Source organism: Nyctereutes procyonoides, unplaced genomic scaffold (genome assembly GCF_905146905.1).
Source record: "Nyctereutes procyonoides isolate TBG_1078 unplaced genomic scaffold, NYPRO_anot_genome, whole genome shotgun sequence".
Taxonomy (NCBI): Eukaryota; Metazoa; Chordata; class Mammalia; order Carnivora; family Canidae; genus Nyctereutes; species Nyctereutes procyonoides.
Window position 1 is genome coordinate 4743199 of NW_026575026.1, and position 15049 is coordinate 4758247.

The window sequence follows — 15049 nt, forward strand, 5'->3', positions numbered from 1 at the left end:
CAGGCAGAGGGAGAAGCAGGCTTCCTGCTGGGAGCCTGATGTGGGTCCCGATCCCGGGTCTCCAGGCTCATACCCTGAGCCCCCCAGGTGCCCCCTCCGTACCTATTTAAACGTGCATCTCACCCCGCAGCACTTCATTGCTCTTGCACATCCACGTGAGCACCCGACCCAGTAGATGAGAAATGCGGCGTGGTCCCAGGCCCTCCTTCATTCTGCACCTCTGCATCCTTGGGGCCGGCTCCTATGACTGACACCTGGCAAGATAGCTCACTGCAGACGAGCACGTGAATGAGTAATACGGCGTCAGCAAGGGGTGACACGTGCTTGTTCTGCATACATGGTATAAAAGGAAGGGTTGTCCATTCACAGATGGGCTCAGCAGGCCACACACGTGTCAGGGACGGAGCTCGGCCGTGAGCAGGAGTGAACGACTGAGTGCATCAGTGACTCAGGGGAGCAACTCAGGAAATCTACGATCGCGTCCTGAAGTTCAAGTGGTCTTTCTTCTGTGGCCTTGGTGGAAATGATCTGTAGTTGGGGCTGCTCCGACTCTACCCAACCGGCCGTGTGGGCAAGGCCTTGGCTCCTAATGTACCAATGAAGAGGCCGTGGCGTTCCCATCCCAGGTTTTCGGCGAGGACTGAGCGAGATCCTGCGTGGAAGGTGCTTTGCACTGCGGCAGGCACGTGGGGAGGGCTACAGGGCTGCAGCTCCTGCTCTCACCTGCCCTCACGCCAGGCATTCTTTTTTTCCCCCCTCCTTCTAAAGTTTTAAAGAGAGTGCAGAAAACACTAGCACAGACCTCGGTGCACACACAGGAACCCAGCACAAATCTCATTTACAGACGGAGTCAGAACATCACAACATTTTACGGTTATTGCTGCAGTCGTCTTGTGCCTCCCTTCCCAGAGGTAAGGCCTCTACTGATGTTGGAGCTTGCTCTTCCTCTTAATTACTTTTTATACTTTTGTCACTCCTGTGTTTATGGAAGGACGATGTACACAATCGTTCTCTATGTGCCACTAAAATCTGTGTAAAAGAGTTATATTCTATGTCTTTTTCCTGCAGCTTGCTTTTTCATGTTACACTTCTGAAGTTTACCTATGTGGGCACATCTGTTACTGGCTCATTTATTCTATGTTGTGGAGATGCTACCAATTTACCCATCACGTGAACATATATGCATGAATATACATTTTTAAAAAATATTGGCTATTAAAACTCATTGACTATCCTCATATACATCTTACTGTGCACATATGAAAGAGTTTCTTTTTGTCCTTTTGCAGCTAGGATTTTGGGGGAGAATTAAGCCTCCTCTAAGGCCTCTGCCACATGTAATGAATGAATATGCTCCTACGAATCTAGAATGGAACCAGCGATGTACTTGGGTGAACGGAGAAAATTGTTACCCAAATTATTTTTCTATAGGACAGTTTTCTCACAGAACCCTGACTGAGAGGGGCAATATACAGAAAGAGAAATACTAGGTTATAGGGTATATATTGGTTCAACCATGTGAAATTGTCAATATGTGATCACCTCTGATCTTACAAAAACGGCAATTTTATATAACTTGACACGCATGCCTTTAACTCTGAAACACTTTGCCTGTCTGATGAGATGGCATTTTATTGTTTATGGTATTTTATTGTTTTAATTTGAATTTACTGAATTACAAGAGAGTCTAAGAATCTTTTTATATACTTACAATTTGGCTTTTCTTTTCTATTTATTATAGTTTTTGCCTCTCCCTTCCTCTCTGCGCCCCCCCCCCATTTCTCTAACCTTTTGCCTTTAAACATGCATATATGTATGTGATAGTAAATATCTTCTTCCTATTTTTGGGCCTTTACAATTTTTGTACATGGTATCATTTTATGCAGAAGTTTAAATTTCACTATGATCGAAATTGTCAGTCTTTTCCTTTAGAAGTTTTTCTTGTTATTTAAGACTCCTTTTCTTTGAGGTCAAAGTCTTTTTCTGTATTTCCCCTAACAGTTTCAAAGTTTTGCTTTTTTATGTTGTTTCTTAAAATATTTAGACTTTAATTTTGTTGGTTCTTAAAATATTTAGACTTTAATTGTTTTGTTTGGGGTTTGGTAGTGATGTAATATAAGTTTTTCCTGCCACCCCACCTTGCCTCCTCAAACCCACTCACGATCTAGAAATTAAAGGATTAATATCTGACACACCCAGGGGCTCTGGGATCAGTGCCAGAGCCCTTCTGTGTGATAAGTGCCCTTGCTTTTTGAATGTTTGGGCTCATGTTCCAACCAATACTCACTATCTTCAGTGATAGTTTAATAATTTCTTAATATGTGGGAAAAAAATTGCCCATGCTATGTTGTTGGTCTTCAAAATTGTCACACAACTTCTTTGCTTTTTGTTCAGTAAATTTTTAAGATCCGTTGATTCTCGATTAAGTTTTTCACACCTAAGCAAAAAAATCTAGAGATTTTCTAAGACACAAATGGTGTGTTGAATTGTGGATCCAAACCGAAAATTGTTTGCGTAATGATTTATGTTTATTTTGTGTGTTTTTTTGGGTCCCGTAGTGGTTGATTTTTTAAAATTTTGTTTGGTTATGATCGGGGGGGTCTCGGTCTCAATGTGTGTAGGGTTCCTCTTCAGAAGATTGTGGGGGGAATATTGAATTGTTTGTGGACAACCACCACCAACATCACCAAAACATCACAATGATAGTTTTCTGGGTACGGTTTCGGGGCATCTCGTAAACTAGACTGTGATTGTCTGGGTGTGTTTATCCATAGTGCATTATGTCTTCATCCATGTTGTCTTGCGGGGACTGGCCCTGGTACTTTCCTATATATGGCTTGGTTCAGAGGCTGGATTTGATTAATGATCAGAATTCCCGCTTGACTTCCTTCTTATTCTTGTTTAGTCCAGATTTGCAGTGGACTCCAATTCAAAGACAGGACTATGAATCTTTTATCTAGAAACATGAATGTGTTGTTACTTCCCTTGTATGGATCATGGCAGATCAGGTGTAGCTGTCGTGGAAATAGATTTTTTGCCCCACGTGATCCTGAATGTGTACTGCAGGTGGGAATATGGTGAGTATGCGAGTTCTACTCTCAGTCTTCTCCTTCATTTAACTGTGCCAGAATGCATTCTATCGTGTTGAAGCTTTCCTTTCCCTACTATTTGAATTTACTCTGATTTGAATAGTTTGTGTAACAAAAGGCAATATAGGTCTCTTAACTTTTTTTTTTCCATCGGATGCGCTGCTTGTCGTAACACACTTGCTAAGTTCCAAATTTATTCGGGCTTCGGTATCCTTGCAGAGAAAACGCTTTCAACCTACCCCCAGATTCTTGGGATGCAAATCGTATTCTTACATACGGGCAATCATTTTATGAAACCGCACAAAGACAACCGAACGCGTGCAGCTTTAAAGTGTAGAAGCCTTTAAGCAGATTTTGATTAGATTAAAAAATCCTAAAAAGGCACACATCAAACAGTCAGAACAACATCATAACCGATAGCTCAAATGTTAGTGACCACGTGTTTTGTGAACTGTTCATTTGCGTTAAGTACCTTGTTTGACTTCTATCTTTTAGCACTCCAAAGTTGCTAGTTTTATTATGGCCAAGTGAGCTACCTAAGTTTTGCTTTGCAATACCCTGTTCTCTTACGAATCAATAAAACCCTCCAATCAAGCAAGCAAAATGAAATGCCTAAACTGGCGATGAATGTAGACTCTGCGATGTGTGTAGAGGACCTCGTACTCTGTGGGCACGTTACAAACACATATACCACTCTTCCACTCAGTCCATGTCCTCCCGGCCCCCAGCTACCCATGCCCCCGCCCCATCCAAGTATCCATGTCAAGAGGGGCGTGTGCAGTGGGGCCAACGGGAATTCAGCCCACATGGGCCTGTGTGACAGCTAAGCAACACTGAGCATTGGCAACTCCCCAAATCTAATGAAACCTGCCCATTCTCCCTGCAAGAGACAGAGATTAGGTTTATTATCTACGAGTGTAAGCAAATGGATCCAGAGAGATACATCTCCAAATCTCTCTAGAACCATATATTATTTACTCCCTCCAAAGTCTTTGCTATTCACACTTGCCTCCTTGCTTAGCACGTCAGGACTACGCAGAAATGAAAACATTCACGGAAGATTTTTTTTATCAAATCTATGTAAATTCACTTAAGAATTCTAATTGTTGGTGGATTTTCAGTTGATTAATTAATTGAATTTTCTATATACACAATCATATCTTCTGTGAATAATGGCAGTTTTATTTTTCCATTTCCAATCGTTAAGCCTTTGATTTCATTTTCTTGCCTCACTGCATTGCTTGGAATCTCCAATCAGGGTTGTGTAGAAACGGGGATAGTGAGTCTCTGGGTTCATTCTTCACTTCAGGGAGAAACTATTCATTATGTGTGTTGTTAGGCTGTTGTAGATAACTTATGTCAGATTCAGGAAGTCCTTTTTTTTTTTTCTAATGTACTCACAGTTCTTTTTTAAAGATAATAAATGGGTATTGAATTTTCATGAAATTTTTTTTGCCTCTATTGACAGATAATTATATAATGTCTCTACTTTTTGCTCTTAATATGGTAAATTACACTGATAACATTTCCGAATGTTAAATCACCTTTGCCCACCTGAAATTCCATTTGGTAGTGATGTATTAACCTTTTTATGGGTGAAATTTTCTAATATTTTGTTTGGGATTTTGCATCTAAGCTCATTAGATAATATGGTCTGTAATTTTCCGGTCTTGTAATGATCTTTTCAGATATTGATATCAAGGTTAGGTTGCCCTCTGGAAATGAATTTGAAAGCATTTACTATTTCCCTTCTCTGGAGGTATTTGTATGAGTGTGAGTTTTTAAATATTTGAAATAATTCACCAGTGAATCCATTCAGACATGGGGTATTCTTTTTGTGGTAAGGTTTTAATGATGAATTCAATTGTTTTAATAGATATCAAACTAGTATTTCTTCTTCTTCTTTTTCTCAGTTCTGATCAGTCTCTTTTTAAAGAAAATCATTCATGTATATTTTAAAATTCATTGAATTTTGAATGTATCTTTACTAAGTTCTTCCTATTTCCTTTGGGGTTGAGTTGCTTTATTTATCTTCTTTAATCAAAAGATCAGATTGTTGCTTTTTTTTTAGCCTTTTCTTTTTAAGTATCTTTTTGAAGATTATAAATTTATTTATTTTGAAGACTGTTTTAGTTGTATCCTTCAAGTTTCCAAATTTGGTAAATCATGTCTTCATCATCATTTAATTTACAATCTGTTCTGATAATGTTCACGTTTTGTTGGAGGAGATAATGGATAAGGAGCACCTGCTGGTTGACCCTGGACCTGCACCTGGGCAGTTAAAGGCTCCCAATCCTCTGCACCTGCCCTTAGACTGTTGGCTCTGCCCACGTTTGCAAGGGAAGAACCATTTTAAAGGATGCAGGCTTGAGTGAACACAGTGTTGCTGAGACTCTGGGAACAGTGTGTGTGAGGGAACCCAGGTAAGACTCCCATAAAAATTTTTTTATTTATTTTTATTTATTTTTAATTTTTTAAATTTTTATTTATTTATGATAGGCACACAGTGAGAGAGAGAGAGAGGCAGAGATACAGGCAGAGGGAGAAGCAGGCTCCATGCACCGGGAGCCCGACGTGGGATTTGATCCCGGGTCTCCAGGACTGCGCCCTGGGCCAAAGGCAGGCGCCAAACCACTGCGCCACCCAGGGATCCCCTCCCATAAAAATTTTTAAGATTCTGGGGGGAGGGGGGGTTGGGGAGATGCAGTCATCTTATGACACCCTCAACAAACCTCCAAAGTTCCCTTGGTTCTAAAAACTGGCGCCAACCAACGTGAGGCAGTGTCCCACTTTCTTCCATCTCCTTGCCCACTGGGTGCAGGGTCGGTTTGCAAACCTACAGTTTTCTTTTTGATTTATGAGCATTTACAAGTGTGCTGCTTCGTTTTCAAGCAGTGAGGGGTTTTCTAGTTATGTTCATGTGATTTTTTTTTTTCAAGCCATTTGATTTATTTCTAGCTTGACCCCATGATGGGAAAAAATGCTGAAATTATTTAAATCCTTTGCAGTTTGTTGAGATTTGTTTTATGGGGCAGCATATGGTCTGCCTTTGTAAATATTCCACCTGTGTTTCAGAGATCTTGTATTGTTCACTTGTTGGATGCAATGTTCTACATATATCAGTATCCCTACTGATTTTTTTTATCTGCTTATTTTATCACCTAAGATTGTACAACTAATTCTTCTTTATTTTGCTACATTTTTTTTTCAAATGTCAACCTGTTATTGATAGCCAGACTATCAATAAGTATTTGGAACCTCTGTTGTTGAAGGAATACAGATTTAGAACTATTATATCTTTCTGGTGGATTGGCTCATTTATCATTATAAAATACACCATTAATCTCTGCTAATGCTTTTGCCTTAAAATTTTCTTCACCTGACTCTGCTTAGGTTTCCATGGTGCATCTTTTGCCATCCTGTTGCTTTCAACCTTCTCCTGTCTTTACGCTTTAAATTTGTCTCTTGAAGCAACTTAAAGTTAAATACTGTATTTTTAAGTCTTAGACTATACTCTTAGTCTTTTAATGGTAGCATTAAATCCCTTTATGCTAATATGACTACATATATATTTGTGTTTGACATTTTATTTGACCTCTCTGCTTTATATTCCTTTTTGCTTTTTTTTTTTAAATGTCTCCTTCTTGGATTAATCAAAGATTTTTATTTTTTTCTCCTCTATATAGTTTATTCTTTTTCATTTTCTAGAGATTAAAGCATGCATATTCATTTTGATATAAGCTAATATTATTTTACTACTACTTTAAAACTGTATAACCTTAGAACACTTTAATTCACCCTTTTCTGTATTATTTTTGTCATTTACCTATTTTTAAAGATTTTATTTAGAGAAAGAGCACACATTATCTGGGGAGGAGCAGAGGGAGAGAGACATGCAGACTGTGCTCAGCCCCTCACCCTCCCAGCAGGGCTTGATCCACATCCTTGAGATCATGACCTGAGCTGAAATCAATAGTAAGATGCTCAGCGCACTGAGTCCCCCAGGTGTCCCTAGTTTTTGTTAAAGTCTATTGGAAATGCTTTTTTTTTTTTTAAAACTTTGTAATAAGGGACACCCGGGGGCTCAGTGGTTGAGCTTCTGCCTTTGGCTCAGGGCGTGACCCTCAGGGTCTTGGGATCAAGTCCCTGCAGGGAGTCTGCTTCTTCCTCTGCCTGTGTCTCTGCCTCTCTCTTTCTCTGTGTGTCTCTCATGAATGAATAAATAAAATCTTAAAACCTTTGTAATAAAAATGTTTTTATTTTACCTTTGTTTTAAAATATTCTAGGTATAGAATTTTAAGTTGACAGTGTATCATTACTTTGTTTTCTGGTTTTCATTATTTCTTTGGAAAAATAGCTTCAATCTTTTCATAGCCACCTTTGAAGATGAAATTTCTTTTTTCAATCTGAATAGTTAATATTTTTGTCTTTTTTTTTTTTTAGCACTTTTTAAATAGCTAGCCTGGCTTTAAAATAAATTCATTTCAAAAGGATTTTTATTTTCTTCCCACTTTCGTCTTCCACTAACCTAAGGTAAAGATATGTCTTTTAAATGTTTTGGGAGACAAAAAACTTAAATCTCTGGAGCTGATGTTTAATTTATGGGTAGAGTTTTAAAAATTTCTAGTCTAATTTCTTTGTTATTGGACAACACAGGCTTTATTTTACTTATTCAGGTATCCATTTTGGCAATGTATATTTTTCTATAACCTTTTATCTGGGTTGTCAGATTTACTCTTAAATGGTTCTTCGTATTTCCACCCTCCCTCCTTCCATCTGTTTCCCCCTTTCTCTCTTCCTCTGCATTTTTTTCTCTTTGCTTTTTTTTTTTTTGTAGCTCAGTTGTATGGTTATAATTTTTAAATATATTTCTATATAGCATTTCTAAAAATTTATTTTGCTAGGGAAGACCATGTAACTTCAGTAATCTTAGTAATTTAATAATCCTGTAACCAACAGTAACCAGGTTGCTCGAAAGTCAGACCCAGCAGATTCAGCAGGACACTTTCACACTCTCAGGAAACAAAGCACAGCTAGTTGTATTACTTTCCCAAACAACAAAGTTCCTTTTGTGAGATGGTTGTGGCTTATCATTTATTTATTTTCCTATCCTAATTCTTTTTTTATTGCTCTATGTTTTCGTCTCTGTTTATTTTCCTCCTCTATTTTGGGGAGAACACGGCCATTTTCAAATACCTGCCATTGTAGGAAAAAGAATATACCTCTGGCCATTCCAAAAAATTAAGAAACATTAAATATGTCAAGATAATATGTTTCATCCAAACAGATGCATACTGTAGAGATGTTGTAATCCTTTTTCTGATCTATTGTATTTTTAGCAAAATTTGTCCTGCAGTTTGAATAACTCCTCCCCATGTGCCCATGAGAATCCATCTGCATTGTCTTTCTTCTGAGAGATGACTTTTTTTCATACCTAGAAGGGAGCCAATTGTGGGCCAAAGGCTAGAGACAAGCTACCTAGTGATTCTTTTCCTTGGCTTTGTCATCCTAACAAACCTTGTTATTACGCAGAAATGAATCCCTTCAATAATCCTTTAGGGGCTACAATCTTCCCAAACTATGAGAAATCCTATTTTCCTACTTCTTTACCTATTTCTTAATTTTTGAATGGATTGTGGACAATTTTATGTTGATGAATACAGTTTCTTTTGGTCTTCCTTTAGAAAGTTTGACAGGTCAGTAAGCTACTTTTAGATTCCTCTGAGAATTATTTCAAAGCTTTTAGAGTATATCTAGAAGAGCTTTTATTCCAGGGCCACTTTAGTCCTACTTTTAAGCAGTGACACATCTGGGATCTCTGCTGAGTCCCTGGGTGGTCTCCCTAAGCTAAATGCCAGAATTAAAATATCTCCCAGAGCTGGGATCTGAGAATTGTTGAACTTCCTGCTTCCTTGCTGGCAGTTGTCCTCGATTCTTTACCCATTGGCAGTCTCCATCGGTGCATACACATCTAGAGATGCAGCCGAAGCCCCCAAGAGGACACCTGTGCACATACGTAGAGCTCATCCTCTGTGTTTCTGTTCTGCCCCACAAATCTCCCTGCATCCCTGACCACAGCCCTTCTGCTTTCCCAGCGAGGTGAGACCACCACGGTTGCTTGCATTCTGTCTTCCTGAACCCTGGTTTGCAAAGTGCCTCCTGGTAGGAAGCTCTAGGGATCTCTCCAGGCTTCCTCATTTGTTCCTTCTCTTGTGGATCACAGACTGATACCACCTACTGTTCAATATCTGTCTATATTTGCTTCATCTATTTTGTTAAGTTTTTCGGTTGTTGATGCAGAGTTAAGTCTGATGGCCATTTCTTTGTCATGGATTGAAACAGAACCATTGGCCAGTATGATTCAAAGTCAACTAAGAATTTATTTTTCCTTGACTTTGGGAGGGAATTCTGTTACATTCTCCAAGGATACTTGGAAATACAAAATGAATTCCACATATGATATGAAAATGGATGAACTATAATAAAATTCATAGGTCAGGCAAACTCTTTAACAGTGTTTCCTTGCCTCTAAATCTTAACAGATACATGAACGGAATTCTTTCTCCAGTGAATGACCATCAGACTTTTTTTTTTTTTAACAGAAGGCCAGCTGTTAGCAATAGAATGGATATTGACTGAACTCAGTATTTCCCTTAGCAAACTATCAAAGAATTGACAAAACTAGAACCATGTTAAAAATATACATGTACAGCCCAGAGAACAGATGGAATAAATAACAGAGGAATTTAGAAATAATTTTTAAAATCCTTAGTGACTGTATTTCTCATGCTTCAGAATTGCCAATCATACTCCCTAAATCACAGTAATATTGAACTTAAAATAAAATCTGGTTTGCATATCTTTTCTATCTGATATGACACACTGTAGTTAACATGCCATTTGTGAAAAAACAAACATACTATTAAATAAATTGAATTAGTCATCCGGATAGCATTTACCTATTTCTTTCCTGAAACTTCGAAGAAGAGAAAGAGGAGATGGAGATATGAAGTGATAGCCCGGCTCTTCCTGGATGACAGTAGATCCATACCACACTATTACCCTCCCAACTCCTTAGCTGTATTATTTAGAAGAATATCGGTGTTAGGTCACAGGACTCTATCCACAGTTTGTTCTTGATTATCTAGTTGACTTGAGGGCTACTGAATATTGTCCTCTTCACTATTTTTCTAGCAGCCTGCCGAGGGCTTCCCATCATACAGACGCTAGGGGTTGAAGATCCCTATTAAATCGACAACATCTTGATAATTGTTGAAGTGAAGGGCTCATGGGGTTAGGTTCCCCTCTTGCTCCATATCAGCCTTTTGGTCTTCCTTTCTCTGCTTCAAGGGTTTTCCCTTTCTCCGCTGAGGCCTTGTTATTCCCGGAGCTCCATAACCCTCTCCCCGTGTAACTCCACTCGCCAGTCTCTCCATTCTCCGATGACAATTCCTGGTCTTTGATGTCATCCTCTTCCCTTCATCATTGAGAACCTACAGTTTGCTTCATCATGAACTCCAGCTTTGCCATGAACTCCTTGCCCCTTCTCAGGGTCCATTGCCCCTTTCAGCGCCCTTTGTGTGCACTCATGTCTTACAGCCATTCACAGAAACCTTTACTAGAATCTTCCAAAACCTCAGGCCTGCGCTGTCTGGTTTCTTTATGTCTGATCTGTGTGTTGCTGAGGCAAAGCTCTCCTGCACACTCACGCTAATTGTAAACTGGGTTCTTGCAGCTCTTTGGGAACCTATTAATTCATCTCCTTTGACTGGCAACTGTTCAGACGCTGACCCTACTACTGATTTCCTTATTCCTAAAAAACTGCCTTATCTCTCACTTTAAAGATATCAGATGAATGAGCGTAAATTCTCTCAACTTTCATTTTTCTTTGCCAATTTCTCTGCACTGTTTTTCTTTCTTTTTTTCCCCCCCTTTCTCTGTGTTTTAGAATGAGAGCCCTTCTCCTTTCTAGGGATAGATCCTCCATATACTGCTTGAGTCTTTAACAGTCTTCAGAACCCCCTCCGCCAACCCAGCTGCCATCTCCAGACAATGCTTTATCCAAATCTCTGCTTCTCGAACACATAGTACATATATACTTTTTGGTCCTTTGGTCACCTGGGGGGCTCTTGGTCATCACATATAGTAACCCAGATCGTTGTTATCATTGGTGCTATTGACTTTCTATTCAGAACTTTTTTCCTTTCAACTTTTTTAGTGCCTGAATCTTCCCTGACTTCAAGAAAGACTTGGCAATGGGTGAGAGGAACAGTAATGGGGTGGCCAGACAAGGCTGTGATGAAATAGGCTGATTGTATTCATGACCCTGGTGCTGCCTGGGAATTGGAAGTGCGGGCTCCTGGGAGTCTGGAAGGCCACCCACTAAGGTAAATTTCAGATCTGAGGACACAAAGGAAGGGTCATAACTGGAGTTACAGAGCCAATAATTTAGAGCTGGGAAGACTCTATCACAGCAGAAGCAGCTGGAACTGGACAGGGAATGTGGAGTTGGGGGTGTTCGTCCTGAGTGACAGCTTACACCCTGGCTGGTGTTTGAGGATTGCCTTTGTGAGCTGGCAGGGGCAGGATGCTTGGGCAGACCTGTCTGGTTCTAAGGCCATAGAAGAATCTACCGCCTAACTTTTCTGAGACTGTCACGGGCAGGGTTGGGATGGCCTCGCCTTATGTGTTCCCAGTAGAAAGCCTTGATGTGGCCTAGTGCATTTTTAAAATAATACTTGTTCCCAAAAAGTCCTTGAGTCCCTGTGTTTTTTGGTTGGTCCAGGTATTAGTGAATTAAAAATTGCCATCACTGCCGGATCTGGGTCCCTACTTCTTTCTGGTCGAATGGGCTGAATGTGGGTCTATATGTTCTTCAAAAGACAACCAAGTGAGGTTGAGGTCAGGTTAAGGGTAAGTTGCAGATGCATATTACCTGCTCACAGGGATCTCTCCCTTAGCACCTCAACTGAGGATGTCGTGTGCATCAAGGAGATACACCAAGGAAGGATATCATCCCTTATTGATCTGGGCGGTGGTGAGAGAACTGGAGAGATTGGATGAGAAGGCTGGCTGATTGGGCTCAGTGTGATGTGTTGTTCCGCGACACTTCCTTGTGTTCTTGATTTCCCCACTGGGTGTGAGGCCCTCATTCACTCAGTTCCAAAGACCTATAAAATCTGGCCTCTGCCCCACTGGCAGCAACTAGCATTCACTGATCGGGAATGTACACTGGAGCCTGATAGCCTCCCCCTTTACCCATGGGTGGCATTTAAATGTGGGCGATATGTTTGTGTGTGGTTCCTGTTCCATGATTTCTTCCTGACTTTTTGCAAGCATTTTCTGTATTACTGTTGTGCTCTTTGAGAGCAGTAACCCTTACTTCTTCGTTCAAGTGAAGATTTTTTTTGTCACTTTGACAACAGTAACTTTGGTGTTCATCGGTCATTCTGGACACGGGGTTAGTGTGCATGAATGTGCTGTGATTTGATCAGAGGTAAAGAAAATCACCTTGCTGATAACCTTAGTCTCAAACACAGGTGAACATCCATTTTTGAATTTTCAGTCTTTGTGTCAGTTTGTTCACTTAATACATACTATTGTCCCCCCGTTAGATTCCTATGCAACCACCTGAAATGACTCCATGACTGTTTGATTGCCCAGGGCTATCCAGTGGTCCCATTGGATTATTTTATGTCCTTGGATTGATTTCCTTTGTTGCTGGTAGTGCTGCAGGTTCTCCTGTTCCCTTTCCCTTACGGTTGCCTCACATTAATTTGATTACCCAAGGTGGCTTTGTTGAGAGTACTATATACAATAAGGTGTATTATAAGCAGTCGTTTTTAAAATCATTTGGAAGCAAATTGCTATGTCAATGCCCCATAATAACATTGACAAGTTCTGTTCTTCGCAAAGTCCTTCTTATTCCTTCAGAAATAAGTCCTACTCTTAAGAACTTTGGCTCTAAACTAAAATATGAGCCAGCAGGCATCATCCTAGAACACGCTCCAGGGTAATAACATTATTTCCATCATAAGGTGACTGTACATTTAGTAGGCCTAAGAAAAAGAGCCATTCTTCATGTTAGGGTTGTGTTCCAGTCTTCTCATTTTAACTTTTTTCCACTCTGTTGATGAGTGTGAGGCTTGTGTTTGAATTTGGAAGGACATTTCTGAGGACATTTCTTTGCTCCCTAATCCCTGTGTGAATTGCTCGTGTCAGCCGTGCGGTCCCGACTCGTAGTTTATTGCCTTCATTCATCCAGCTTTGTTCTCTCAGTCCCTTTAAAACCTCTAAATTCTTTAAAGCACACAGTTCTGCTCCTACTCTCCTTTCCGTATGATAGCATCAAAAAACCCAAAGTGGAAATATTTTCCTTTCTAGGACAGCCTTTGAGTATCAGTAGAACAGGGGTAGAGGTCATGATAATGTGTGAAGTCAGGGTGAATTAGATTAAATTTCCTCAATTTGGGCTTCAGCTGACTCTTCAAGAACCATTGTGGGCAGAAGGGGGAATAACGTCCTCCCCTGGATCAGGTGCCCATGTCAGGCAAAATATGAATTCAGCTTTGGGAAGTGGAGACCGACAGAATTTTAATTTGCCTCAAGAAGACTACCAGCTTGTGCCTAGTGGGAAATTGCATTTTTGACACTTTTGTAATGATCAGATCCTGCCTTGAGTTGCTTTCTAATAATAGGTTCCATTTGTTGAACTCCTATGATCCAGGTCTATATTAAAGTGCCTTATGTACGTAGTGGTTGTGAATTTTAGTCTATAACTCAAATGTGTAAACACAGATCTATTTTATTGAGCTAATTCACATATCACAAAATTCACCCTTTTTAAAACGTATAATTTGGTGGTTTTTTAAATTATTTTCTCTAAGTTGTGCAATCAACACCACTATCTAATTCCAGAAAATTTTCATCACCCCAATAAGAAACCCTGTGCCCATTAGTGGTCACCCTTTACTTCCCCTTTTCCTCAGACCCTGGCATCCACTAATCTACCTTCTGCCTTAATGGATTTGCCTTTTTTAGACATTTCACACAAATTGATTGCACAGTATTTGAGCTTTTGCATCTGTCTGGCTTTCTTAGTGTAATGTTCATTGCTATTACAGCATGAATCACTACTCCATTCTTTTTTATGGCCAAGTAATATTCCATTGTATGGATGTATTATAGTTTGTTCATTCATCACTTGATGGACATTTGGAGTTTTTCCAGGTTTTGTGGAAATGGATAATGCTGCTATGAAAATTTGTGTACAAGTTTTTGAACATTCATGTACATATGTTTTCATTTCTCTTGGGCGAAATAGAATTTCTGGGCCATATGGTAACTACATTTAACTTTTCAAGGAATTGCCAAACTATCTTCCCAAGCAGCTGTACCATTTACATTCTCATCAGCAACGTACGAGGGTTCCCCAATTGCTCCACATCCTCGCCAGTGCATCTTATCTTTATTATAACAATTATATCTTTATTATGTGTGTGAAGAGTATCTAATTGTAGTCCTTGTAGATCTTATGATCGTCAAGTCAACTTATTTTCTACTGTAAGCTTCCATCCTGCCAGGCTTAAGCTCAGTGATTCTCTGTGTTTGCTAACTGAGGTCACATCAAGATCCTAGGAGACTTCTACAATACCTGGATTTTGGCAGGTGATGAACAAAGCTATCTGGTCACTTGAATTACCCACACAGGTAAGTCCTAAACATCCAGAAGTTGGGTCCACATGGCCAGGATGTGTACACAGTCATCTCTGTCCCTCTTAGGACACTCAAACCTTTCGTGAGGGGGCCAAGGGTTACGTCTGCATACGGACATCATGAACCGTGTATTGCTTTGTTTTACTCTGCCCATCGTGGAGTTTGAGTGGTTGAGTTTGAGTACACATCCCCCCTACCCAAGGATCTCTCTAGTTCTCCTTTAGTCCCAAAGGAATCTAGCCTGG

General features: G+C 39.9%; 1 long non-coding RNA gene across 1 annotated transcript; it reads left to right on the plus strand.

Moving 5' to 3' along the window:
• The first annotated feature begins 394 nt into the window (after positions 1 to 394).
• LOC129503277 (uncharacterized) lies at positions 395 to 11453 on the plus strand. The gene is made up of 3 exons (XR_008663149.1): positions 395 to 911; positions 5318 to 5512; positions 11308 to 11453. It is a non-coding gene; the product is annotated as an uncharacterized LOC129503277 (long non-coding RNA).
• The last annotated feature ends 3596 nt before the right edge of the window (positions 11454 to 15049 follow it).